The sequence below is a fragment of the Bombus impatiens genome, unplaced genomic scaffold (genome assembly GCF_000188095.3).
Source record: "Bombus impatiens unplaced genomic scaffold, BIMP_2.2 scf_0525, whole genome shotgun sequence".
In the NCBI taxonomy this organism is placed as follows: Eukaryota; Metazoa; Arthropoda; class Insecta; order Hymenoptera; family Apidae; genus Bombus; species Bombus impatiens.
The window spans coordinates 450,249-463,514 of record NT_176944.1 but is presented as its reverse complement, the minus strand read 5'-3'; the positions used below and the strand labels follow the sequence as shown (position 1 = coordinate 463,514).

At 34.9% G+C, this 13,266-nt stretch overlaps 1 long non-coding RNA gene across 1 annotated transcript in view; it reads right to left on the bottom strand.

Annotated features, from left to right (window-relative positions):
• Positions 1 to 13,260, bottom strand: part of LOC117151905 — a 119,735-nt gene extending 106,475 nt beyond the window's left edge. The window contains exon 1 of the long non-coding RNA XR_004462066.1: positions 13,187 to 13,260. This is a non-coding gene — a long non-coding RNA (uncharacterized LOC117151905). The remainder of the gene's footprint in view (positions 1 to 13,186) is intronic.
• Between the last annotated feature and the right edge of the window lie 6 nt (positions 13,261 to 13,266).

Genomic DNA, 13,266 nt, shown 5'->3' with positions numbered 1-13,266 from the left:
ATTAATCGCATCTACAGGCTAATGAAGCTTTGTAACCTGATTTCGATGTTAAAGTATTGCATGCAGATACAATACAGCAACGGTGGATATTATTCGAAATTAGTCATGGAATAGATAATGAAATTCTGATTAAATTTTTGAGAAAGAGTAGCGAGAATCGAATTATGAGAAACTGGAATATTTCTATAATAATATTCTGCAATAATGTACAAATTTGAATACTTTCAATGTATTGAAATTTTATCATTCGTTGTGTATATTAATATTTGAAATAGCAGCGATCGTGCCAATTATATGCCAATTAAAACACGCATTTATTAATAGAAGAACGATAAGTAGACAATTTAATCAATAGAATAATATAGTATAAACCATATACTATAATTTTTAATTTCATCTTCTAACCGTAAACTTATTTTTAATGGCGTTTCCCGCATACTTGGTCGTTTAAGTCTATGCAATTCTTTCTTAGACTTCTGGGGTTTAAAATCCCCCAAAATTCTCGAATACTCTCCCAAGTTTCTAGAATATCATCCGTTAGTTTTTATTGTAACATGCTACCTCGGTCTTTTTAAGCGAAGCAAAATTCAACCAAAAATTTGGGAAGAATAAGAAATTACTTAAAATTATACTGTTTGAAAACGACCCAGTATGCAGATGGCGGATTAGGTGAATTTTTATCTGTGGTATCGATTCAGATTTAACATTAAAACTTAGTTCTTTTCCTTAAATTAATAATGAGGAATTTTAATGATATTCATAAAATATACATATTTCATATTCATAATAGGAATATTATCTCAGTCACGTTGAACTTCAGCTGGGGATTTTTTGTAATGAAATATTAAGTGTATGCTCGACGTCTTAACAATCGTTCTATGAAAATGACGTAAATAATTGAGAAGCTTTGAGTCACGGACTAATGGTCGTTATTACACCGGTTCGCGATAATTAATTCATTAATTAAATGGGTTTGCTACGCGGGAACGAGTCCGTTTGATGTGGCTACGGAAACGGCAATTCCTGGATTAAATCTGGCCGAAGGAGGCTCGACGAATTTTGGTTTCCCGGTTGCCAATTATAGCTTGTTTGAAATATAGGGTAATCTGTCTCTGCTCATGTTTAAATATAAATTCGTGTAATCTGTATACCACGTATAAATGAAACCTACGTGACTGCAGATATAAATCTCCAATAATAAATAATAGTATATTAACAATAAACTATCGACGAGCTGAAAATTTCATGTCAAGAGATTGAAAAAAATCATTTCACGAATTAGATGTAATTTAAACAAAATTGAAAAGAGAACTAAACTGGGTTACATGAGACCATCGTGTAACTTCATGACTTGAACGATCATTTATAAAGAGCGGAATCAGAGGAAAACAAATTTAATGGAAAAAGTAGTAACACGAATGTCAAAATATTTGCAAAAATATAATAAATATATACATATGCATGAATACATAAATAAGTCAATAATTAAGAAACAGGTGTAGAGCAGAAAGAAGGAAAAAGGAAAAATTCTATTATTTATCAGAATTTACGAATGCTTCTTAGCTCAAGGTTATAAACCAAACAATAATATCGAAGGTTTTAATAAATTCCTAAGGATTTCCCAGATTTAGGTAGTTTCAGTGTTAAAGAATTTGAAAAATACTAAAAAACGAACAAAGCGTTCTATTTTTCTCAACGAATTCCATAACAAGGATGATTTATGGAAGGTGTACGTTGAAGAACTGAAAGACTCATGGAACGAGATGTCCCGAATTTCAGAAATGATGACGCTGGAGAAACCACAAAGTTGAACAACATGCCCGTAGCAAAATCACGAATCTTCGCTGATCCATAGAACACGACGCTCCACTTTTCCTGAACAAAGAGAACATTCCGTACGAAACAATCTCTGCTACCCTAAAGAACAGAGGCTGCTCTCTGATCAGCGTACTCAGCAAAGAATACTGTTGTTAGACGCGTATACGTTTTGAAAAGAAGCTCCATAAATGAAGGTATCTCGTTAAGGATCATATTTGTTTCACGTACCTTCTACGATTCAGTTCGTATGTATTCTGTTTAATCAAGTGGCAGAAAGTTATATTATTTTGTATGATAATAGCCTCGATCCAATGATATTTATCTAATCTATTACATTACTGTATATTACTGCATTTGTTCCTATATTACATTCAGTTTATATAACCAAGTTACAGGCAATAGAAAATTATATTATTCTGTATAATAATAGTTTTGATCAAGTTTTAGTCTAATATATCAGTATATTGAATAAAGAAAAAGTAAAACCACTATTAAAACCGTAATTGCAACTTATAGGAAACGACATGACGTAGTCTATACGTCTACATATATTCGATACCTCACTTTGCAATAAAAATCATTTCGAAGAAGATCTAGAGATTGAGGAAATTAAAGAATTTTCACGAAACTTTTTCTCTGATTCTATAATCTAATAACAAAATGTAGAACGTATTTTGAAATCCAAATAAATTCCAGGACTTCGCAGAGGATGAGTTACTCATGATTTCCTGTTCTCCAGCTCGTTTTCTCGTTCTTTTAATCGCCTGATTTATTCACCGCGGTGAAGGCACAATTAAGCATTCCCGTATGCGTGATTTAACAGGTGGCCCTGCAATAATTTACTGGGGAATTGGGTTACGTAAATGGCCGGGATAATTAAATGTGACAGGAGGGAAAAGGGTTGAAGTCGAAGGGGTCGCGAACACAGCGACATTTTATGATCTGACGTGTGTCATGTTTCCACGGGAACGATTTGCACCAATTTGAATAAAATTGCCGTTCGCTCCGAATGAGTATCGAACAATGGTCGACGGTTTTGACGTCATTTACGGATTAAAATAACGAGTCGATTCTAGCTGAGGTGTATAAGAATAGACGATAGAATTCCAGCAGGAGTCTGAATAAAACGTTGTTGCGAATTAATCCTGTTTGATGTGAGATTAATTTAAAATTGAGCGAAAAAGCATGTGAAAATGAAATATCGTTTTGACTGAGCCTAATTTTTTATTTTCATGAATTTTTGTCGTTAAAACATTTTTATCCTTGTGACTTTTATCGTATTTTCTCTGTTATCTTTTAACGATATTACCATACTAATATTTTTCAATTTTACTACGAAGTTTCACTACGAACCACTCAGAAGTCAAACTGATCCACTTCTGGTAAAGTTTTTAATTTTAATTATACTAATATAGATATGATTTTTATTTAATCTTTCATAAACCGAATAATTACAATTGATAAAGTTGATATTGTTTGACTTTTACATGGTTCCTATGTATTTGTTAGACAGCTATTTAACATTATATGTTCATTCTAAATTTTATGATGATATATAATATGATGTTAAATAATATACGTGACGAATACATATGAGTCACGAAATAAATTACCAGAACGACGTAATACTTTGCTATTATATTAGAACTGACACAAATTTTAGAATTGACGTTCGACAAAAACCATCAGTGTCGAACAGGAGCCAAAACCAAAGAGAATGGAAATCGCTTTAGTGAAATTGAAACTTCATTTCGAGTTTCATTCACGCGTACGAAAAACTGTTTGACCAGAATTTCAGACGAACGAAATTTATACGTCCACGTTTATTTCCTGTCTACTAAAAGAAGCACGCGTCGCCGATATCGTGTACCATTGAACGGAAGGTGGATCCGAATTCAAATGGCAAAAGCAAAAAATGTGGTTTTCAATCTCCAATTCGGAGAAGGGAAAAAGGCCACAAAGCGATTTCTACGAAGCGTCGATGTCGAACGAGTGAAATTAATTTCGGGGGCACAGTAAATTGTTCGTGCTCGCGGCTGCACCCGCTCGTAGCCTCGGGATTAATTGCCGCCACGGGGACTATGGAACCCGCTAATCTGCCGTTATGAAATATCTCGTTAGTATGTACGCGTGTACAACGACCAACATACGATCATGTGCCACTCGCTATGCTCGATGATATGGTCTTTGCCCAATAGACTCTTTCTGGCGATTTATAATCTGAAAAAGCTTTTTTGTTCTTGGTGATCGTAATTCACCGATATGAAAGAAGGACATCTTGCGTGGAATTTAAATACGAAGATCTTATTAACTTCTCTTATTTTGTAATTTTTAATCTTTCTGTTTTCTCGCTCTTTTTCTCTCTTTTTTTTTAATTTCTATGGAAACAAGCTGTGAAGTTTCTTTCCGAAAGAGAACTAGGTCGTAATTTAAAAAATTAGAACATGTCACACAAGATTAATCCACTTTCGAAGATAAAAGAGATACTTTGTCGTATAACATAGACTGGTTTTTAAAATAATTTCATCACCAACTAGATTCTATCTATTCGTGACAAACGTGACAATTCATCGAAGTTATGATTGTCCGATTTTAAGCTCTATTCATTCGTAAGTAAATGAAAAATAAATTGTCACAGGAACGTTGATTCCACAGAATTAACAGATATAAAAATTGTTTTAACCTAGATTTTAAAATAAAGAAAGAGAGAATAACTTTGCACCTTATAAATACTTCAAACCACCGCAAACAATACAATTATAATCCAGTGTAACACACATTCGAAAATATTTGTACAATATAAAATCTCTCGACTATTTAAAAATAGTATTCCCATATCTCTTTTATCAAATATCAGATTTTATTCACTAGTGATAAACGTGACAAACTATTCATCAAAGATATGACACCTTAACAACGTAAACTCGGTTAGCTTCAAACAAGCTTCAATTTCACCGACACGGAAAAGCGAATTATTTTGCAACAACGGACGGATCTGCATTTCAGCTCGTCGACGTCCTGGAAATCCCAGCTGGATACACTGCGCTGTTCCTGGATACCTCAAAACGTGGACCTGACACACGCTTTGACCTCGATTATCATGCGTATACAAAAAGGGAACGTAAATCGCGAACGAATAGGAAATTATTATCGATTGTTAGCCAAAGCGAATTTATCAAATTTTAATAGACGAAGACGAATTAACCGATCAATCACATTTTCAATTTCTTATAGACAATACTGTTGAACCTCGGTAACTCTAACTTCTAAGGTTACATCGATTATGTATTCCGATAAATTGACGTTCTAACGAGCTCAATACGTCAATGTAATCAAATCTGAAATAGATTTTTGTGAATATATGCGCTGCAGTCTTCAAACTTTTTGTCGTGTTTCGTTCATCGAAACACTAGTTTCTTCGAATACGTGTCTACTACAACGATGATCAAACTCAAGAACGTTTCTGCATCTTACACATTTCACGAACAGTGGCAGACAAAAGAAAGTTCGTAAAATGAGAAGTACGACAAGACACGATAATTTTACAAAGTGGATTTATTTTAAGCAAAAGCAACGAGTAAATGTAATATATCGAACAGAATACACAATTGTTATGAAAATGATAAAACGCGTGTCGATTTTTAATTATTTTCTATCCGCCACTATAAAATTATAATAATCCACAGTGTAACGATCATCTATAAACCGACAATATCAACTACGAATTAACGTAATTTACAAAATTCAAAATATAACGGATCCGAATGATAAACTGCTAAATCTATTTCCTTCAAACTACGATGCAATTCAAAGGGAAGAATGTTCAAGAAAAAAATAATACAATGCAGAATCGGAAAGAAACAGCGAGGAAAGTTGAAAGTTAGCAGGAACTTGTCGAGTACGTTTATTTTCCATCTAGTGGCCGGACCCGCATAATCGTCCGGAGGGAGGAGGAGGCACATCGACGAACGCCAATACGATTGCTTTCGAATGTGCACTCTTCGTCGTGATCGGGATGAGTTTCGAAACTCTGGACGCTTATCGTGGCCCCGTAGAGGAGTCCCGATGGATCCTAAAATGCAGAGGGAAACAAGGGGTCAGGAAATCGAGCAGTAAGGGATGGGTGCTGGCTCCGGAAGCATGCGGCTCGAGAGGCAGCTTATATCTGTCTGCTGGAATCGTGTGCCAGGATGCTGAACGCGTGGTTGTGTGCACGCCAATTTCGCCTGGTCACGGTGAACCGTTTGGTAAAGGAGATAAGGAGCTTTCGATTATTTGATCTCGGGCTTTGGGTTTTCAGTTTAGATGAGTTGGCTTCAACTGGGTAATGAAACAAGCGTGAAACGTCGAAGGGGAGAAGTGAACGACTGTGAACCAGAGGAAAGGAGGTGGCATAATATGGAAATAGTGTTTGGTTTGGAGGGTTGAAAAGGCGGAGAGCAATGGGATGATCGGAACGATGGAGACTGTTTGGACAGGAGAAATAGCTTTGGAATTTATGTGGAGCATGTCACACGTGCATGGGATTTTACATTTTCTTGTGTCTAATTTTTTTGAGATATATTATTGAGGACTTTGAAAGAATATATTACTTCTTTTAAGTTAAGAGATATTAAAAAATATACTGCTTAGTATTAATGTGTTATTTTAATGTGTAAAGATATTTCAAGAAAGGACAGACAATGCGTCGATGTCTCTTTGACTTACCGCAACCACAAGAATTTTCAAATTTCCTTGCTTGCTACGGGGATGTTTAATTGCAACAAATTCAGATAATGCTGGAGCAATTAACTACATGTCAATATAATAAAAACAAATATTAATTCAACAGAAGATGGTTTTATTATAATCTACAGTTTCTCATTACACCTTCCTAGTTCTACGAACCTATATAACTAACTTTGATACTTCGATGTACATGCACACAAGCTTTCAAAAGGGATTACGATCATTCGAGGTAGCATTGGTACGTAACGAGAATGAAACCCAATTTCTCACTCTAATTCTCAGAATTTATGCGACTATATGCTATCTTAATGGAACAAAACCCATTGTATGTCTCTCTTATGTAAAGCTCGTATCTCCAACTACAGTTAATATTTTGTTTCAATATCATGAACCTTACTTAACTCTCATCTATTCTTTATGTCAACGAAACATATTACTATAAATGTAAACATTCTTATTTATGAACAATACAAACAATCTTATACCAAAATATATAAAGATTCACTTTCTTAATATTTATTTCTATTTTCAATAGAAGAATTTTTTATCGTTATGTTAATTTAACCTTGTTGCGTTCTTCGTTTTCTCGGCTCAATTGTATTTTCCTATTAGTAAAAAATTTCTTAAGTTTAGGAATAAAATTGTTATTAACATACTAAATGCGCAAGTACAACAGATATATTAAATGCACTTAAGTTTGAAAATGAAATTCTTATCGATATAAAAATGTCATTTCATTTGTTAACACGAGATTAAGATTGAAACACAACAATTCGAGAAACGCAACAGAATTAACAGTAAAGAAAGACGAGGGAAGAATAAGAAGTAATGCAGCGAAACTCACTAACAATAAGTTTTACTAAACTAAATTTCCTTCAAATTTATTAAAATTTATTGCTCAATACACTGCAAAGTTTCCAGTTTGAAACTTCTCTAAATTACCAGTAACCTGATACTACGACACTTCGTTGAAAATGCCACGCTCCTTCGCCAACAGTACAAGGCCGATTTTTTCTTTTTCCTCGTGATCCGCTGAGTAAATTTAACGTAATAGAAACTCCCTTTTCAACGAAACCTATGGAAACTGGATATGGGTCAACCGAAAAGCGACTATGCATTATCGCGAACGGTGCTGCTCGCAAGGTCGCACTTTTCCCCAGAATAATTGCATGGCCGAAATTCCCAGTACACGTGTTCCGTACCGTTGATCGATCAAGTTCGCTGAGAGGAAATTTCGAGATTAACCTGGACCCGTCTGAGCGAACGATTTACACGCGGTCAGGTATTGAATACACGACGACCGTGATAAGAAGTTTATTCGCAGGCGATTAATATTCAACGGACATCTTAGTAGTTCGCGAAACACCGATAGTGCAAATTATTTGTTTCTCCTTTGAAGTAATTTTCCTGTTTGAAAAAATGTTGAGCTACATGTTAGTTCATCAGAATTTGACTCATTTTTCATTATTAGCCCCCATTTGGGGATTTAAATATTTAGTAAATTAATAAACGAAGCATCATAGTCTAATGGTATTCTCTTTTGTAATAATTTTAATTTCAATTTTCTAAGCTTATAGCGTTCTTTATAGTAGCGTTCTTTATAATAATTTTAATCACATAGAACATATATATTTGCATACTTCATTTTAATTTTGTTTCAATAAAGCAGTCGTGTATATAATGGATTTATTGCAAGATGAAAGAATTGGAGAAGATGCAAGAAAAAAAGAGAGAATATTGATAAAAAAAAGCTCCTCCAAATGTAAAAGGAATTTCGATCAGTCCATTAATTGTAGAATAATTGAAGGTCATCACGTATCACATAGTGTACAAAAGTGGCTGGATATGATCGTCTTTAACCACTTATCCTGCGTCTTTTCCAATATATGCATTTCTTTGAATCAGCTTTTCAGTGATTAAATACTATAATTGTCTAGATTAAAATAACAAATAAGACAATTTAAAATATGAAACGTATTACTCACATTTAATAATCTTTCATTGTATTACTGTCAATTTATTCGGATAGTTTATAGCGTTGCTTTTCATTATTAAGGATCGTTAAATTCTGCTGTATATTTGAGGGAAAATTATTCTGCATATCTGCCAAATAATTAAATATGGAATTTAGATAAATACTGCTCCTAGTTGCATAGTAAATGCAACAAGATAGGATTGGATAGTAGTGTCCGGAAGTAGTCGATAGAAACAGTATTACGTTATTATACAAACCAGTACTTCGTGTATCGATGAGAAATAGGTGAAAATTATTAAACTTTCATGCATTCATTCGTCGAATAATAACATAGATCCATTATCATTTATATTCTAATAACGGGCTATTGAATACCTTAAAACTACTTTAAAAAATGCATAGTTTAGATGTGAAAAGTTAAAAGTTAAAGGTGAAGATACCTGATATTGAAAGGTCAGCAAAATAAACAGTATCATACATTATTCAGTGGAATGTAAGTTCTATGTATACATACTACGCTATATTCTACCAAACAATCCATACTTCAATTTCACTCTGAAATTATGCTAAAAATTGAACTTGATCGTGAATGCAACTGCTATTTATCACACGAGACAAAAGTTCAACAAAAGAATGGTTCAAGAAATTCCCGCTTAAATTACTTCACACTCGCGTTAGAACGTAACACATATGATATTCTAAACCGACAAGCTTTTTCCATCGCGGTAACCAACAGTCTAGCAAATCACAAGCAACGGGCTGTTTAGCATACAATCAACAATCAACAGCGTACAAGGAACACCGTGAATTTTCACGCACGTTAACCGCACCGTTTCTAGTCGTTCCGTTATTCACGCGAATAGCTCGCGAGAGGCACGCACGCCGACCAACGTTAATCGTATGCATATGAACAGAGCGTGTTTCAATTAAATTGCACGTTCCATCGGCGACGCTCTCTTCGCGTATTCGTGAACATGCACACCGATGTCACGCAAGTGTCGTACGCCGCTGCGACATGCGTTGCTTGTAACAAATACTACGCGAACTATCGTAAACCGTACGATATTTTCAGAACTCCTCTTCGAAAATCTCGATGAATTTTGGAAATTCAATGCATCAATGCTTCCCAATGAGAATCAGTTTAAAATGATTTTGGCAATCGATTTAAGCTTTGTTCCATTTCAAATGTTACATAATAAGGAAGAATATAAAGCTTATCTTAGTCTGTGTTAGGTAGAACAATAACATTTTCCTATGAAGGAAATTCTAATTACTATGAATATATAAATGAAAGTTAATACGATGCCCTAGAAATATTGTATTAAGAATTATTTCTTCCTGACTAGAAAAGTACGAATGTTTGACTTACAGCTTAGAAAATCTCAAATTGTATACTTTACCAGAAGAGTTGAATGTTTTTGTAAATTCGTAAATTCTCACCTAAAACAGAAAAGTGTGTTTGTTACAAATATTGAAAATAGAAGATAATTGGTAGATTTAAAAAGTAGTATATAGAGAATAATAATTACATTGGTTTTAAAAATATCTACTAAAAGCATGCAAATGTTTCTGACAAAATTAATCTTGATTTTCATTTGGGTACAAACACTGATCAATTATATTTTCTAAGGATTTTTCAATTTTAATATTTTAATATCAGATGTTATGATTATAATGTTTAATTCGTACTATAGATTCCTATTATGTATAATTCCTAGTAATTCCCTCCTATATGTATGATATGTATGTCATATGTTCATCGTACTCTATTACAGCTAGGTAATTATACAGGATGTGTCCGAATAACATGAACGAGAGAGTATAAGGCGATCCTGTATGGAAAAAGTAAGAAGTTGTAGAATAAAATTTCTTCGCATAATTCTTCGTTTTCAAGAAAATCAAATTTAAAAACTTGTCAAGACTGGATATGAGTAAACAATCGATAAGAGGTTATCCTAAATGTAAAAATAAACAGAAAATGTGAAAAGAAATTTTTCCGTTTGAAGTTTCATTTTTAAGAAAATAGAATGTGAGCATATTTGGTCAAAAATTTGTCTAATACACGTGTATCGGAAAAATTTCTGATTTATTCTTCTCGTAGACAAAGCGTCTTATGAATAAACTTTATCCTACATTTTCGATTATTTACTTCTGTTCAATCCAGAATTAACCACGTTCGAGCGTATTTGATAAATTTTCAAACTCGATTTTCTCAAAAACTAAATCGGAAATAAAAAGATTCTATCCTATATATTTTTCTCATTTTTTTCGTAAATAATCGCTTCATGTTCGTGTAGAAGAAAGAATCACTCCATGTGCCACTTGTACATGTTATTCCGCCGCATACTGCATGTAGTGTTACTTTGCATTACTTGGTTTCATTCTATGCGTTAATTATGTCGTACATTTACTTATATATATTGATGAATATTGTTTATATGTCGAACGTTCATGGCAGTATATTAAAGACCAATAAATAAAAGACAAATAAATTTTTATAGATTCAAAACCTGACATCTGGAACTTCCAAGAAACATATCGATAATAATTTCACTCGAATTTATCTAGAAGAAAATAAGTACACAAGCAGACGAATTTTTCGTAACGTGATAGCATCGGCTAATTCAACGGAGTATCAAGCAATGCCCTTCTCAATCTTCATCACATCTTGGTTTACCGACAAAGCCGCTAAATCAGAAACCAAGTCCACTCTACGTTGGTCGATCGATCAAACGAGTAGAAAGCAACGTTCTCCCGTTGAGCAACGAAACTTCGCCTATCAGCAAAGGCAGGTAAACTTGGAGCTAAAGCACAAGTGGACAGCCCACTTTCGCTACGTTCGTTCGATGTTCTCTAATTAACGCGCGAGCCTAATTATAGAATTACAGACGGCGACAGTTGGACGTTGTCTGCCAATAGACGGAAACTCAGAATCAACCTGATTCAGCGAACGACGGGAATCACCTTGAGAAGGGTGGACAAAGGCGTTCGAGGGTGACAGTATCGCAGCCTTGACCCAAAACCATCCACGTTTCTCCCTAGTTCGACTCGGCTTAACGGTTATTCCATCCGGAAACTTTATCACCAAAAACAGCCAAAATCTCTGTCTTCCATCAACCGAGAATCCATCGTTGTTAACTGCTTCCTCCTTTATTACCAATTACGTTTTATGATTCCGGAACTTGGCCGTCTTCCGTGGTACAGTATCTCACTGAGAACACTGTTTACCATCGAACCATGTTCGAAGTTATTGGCAGAGCTTAGAGTTTGCAGTTTAAGCTGGCGACAGTTTGGTGGGATACGGTTATATTGTGGATGTTTATATATGACAAGTGTAAATATATAAAATTGTACAAGGATGTACACGAATGCAAAAATCTGTAAAATATCAAAAGTAGAGTACATATTGACACATTTGGAAAATACATTAGAAACATGCATATAAAATATTAAAAAGTACTTGTAACGTAATGTCATCACGTTCTTCTACTATTCATTGTATGTATAATCTTAATTAGTATGGCTTCTAAACGGTGGAACTATACGCTACAATCCGAGACTTTGGAATCAGTAAATCTACCATAGACACGAAGAACGTAAACAAAGGAGTTAACTCAGACTGCGATTGCCTTAGAAAATTTTGTCACAAAACTCTACCGAAACAAAGAAAATTATTGTTGATACTTTTAATACGAACTTCGATTTAATAACAAAATTAACAGAAGATCCGCTATATTCATAACTCAGAAGTATAATACTTGTATTATGCCTAGCCTTGAGAAATAAGCACATAAAGATGTATCATACACCAGCTGCTCTTCATCAACAAGCTTTACGAGGTCATTCAAAAATATTTATTACAATATTTCGTATGTATCAGTGGGATCAACCTCGACCTTCGCATGGTTAAAGAACAACCCTTGCGTCTCCATCACTACGATCTAAATCTCCGTACAAAACGAAACTGCCAACGCTCTAGCGGAGTACATGCAACCGCTTTCGCCGGGCTCTATCAAATGTCAAAGTTCAGTACACCAGTTCAGCTGATCAATATTGCTGGGTGTTCATTCGGCTGCCATTGGCGCACTTTGAAATGCGATTATCTTTCACAGTGAGAATAGACGAGCGGACGGACGTCGTTTGACCTTCGACAGGCATCTTCCGCGGGATTTCAGCCGCAAGGATTCCTCGCCACGCCCAGGCACGCGTAGGCTGAACCCTGAGCACCGTTGAAAGGGTAAAGGGCGCGTGCAGCCTGGAATTCCAGCGACCACCGGCAGGAAATCAATTACGGGCCTTTAAATCCCACGACGACCGGCTTCCTATCGATCTTTGCCTCCCACGGAAGTATCCGCGACTGCTTTGCATCTGCTTATGGAAATCTCGCTACCGAACGATTATCGGCCACAGTATCAATCGGCCACCGCTAATTTTTCTATTTCGATTTAATAGATGGAGCTTTGGTATTATGGCTTCTAAATGATCCATGATACAATTAAGTAAGTCGATGTAATCTAAAAATCACTACAACATCCATTAATGGGATTCTTGGATCCCGTCGACTTATTTAATTGAAAGAAAATTCGAAACTATGTATGAAAGCGTTAAATGACTTCTTCTAATTGATCTCATATACGAAATAATTTGCCTAATTCATTGACTCACGATACATTATGCATCATCGGCTTACAACAGGCCGCACGTCCGTTAAGCGGTTGGTCGTGGAGCGTGACCCGCCGGAATCG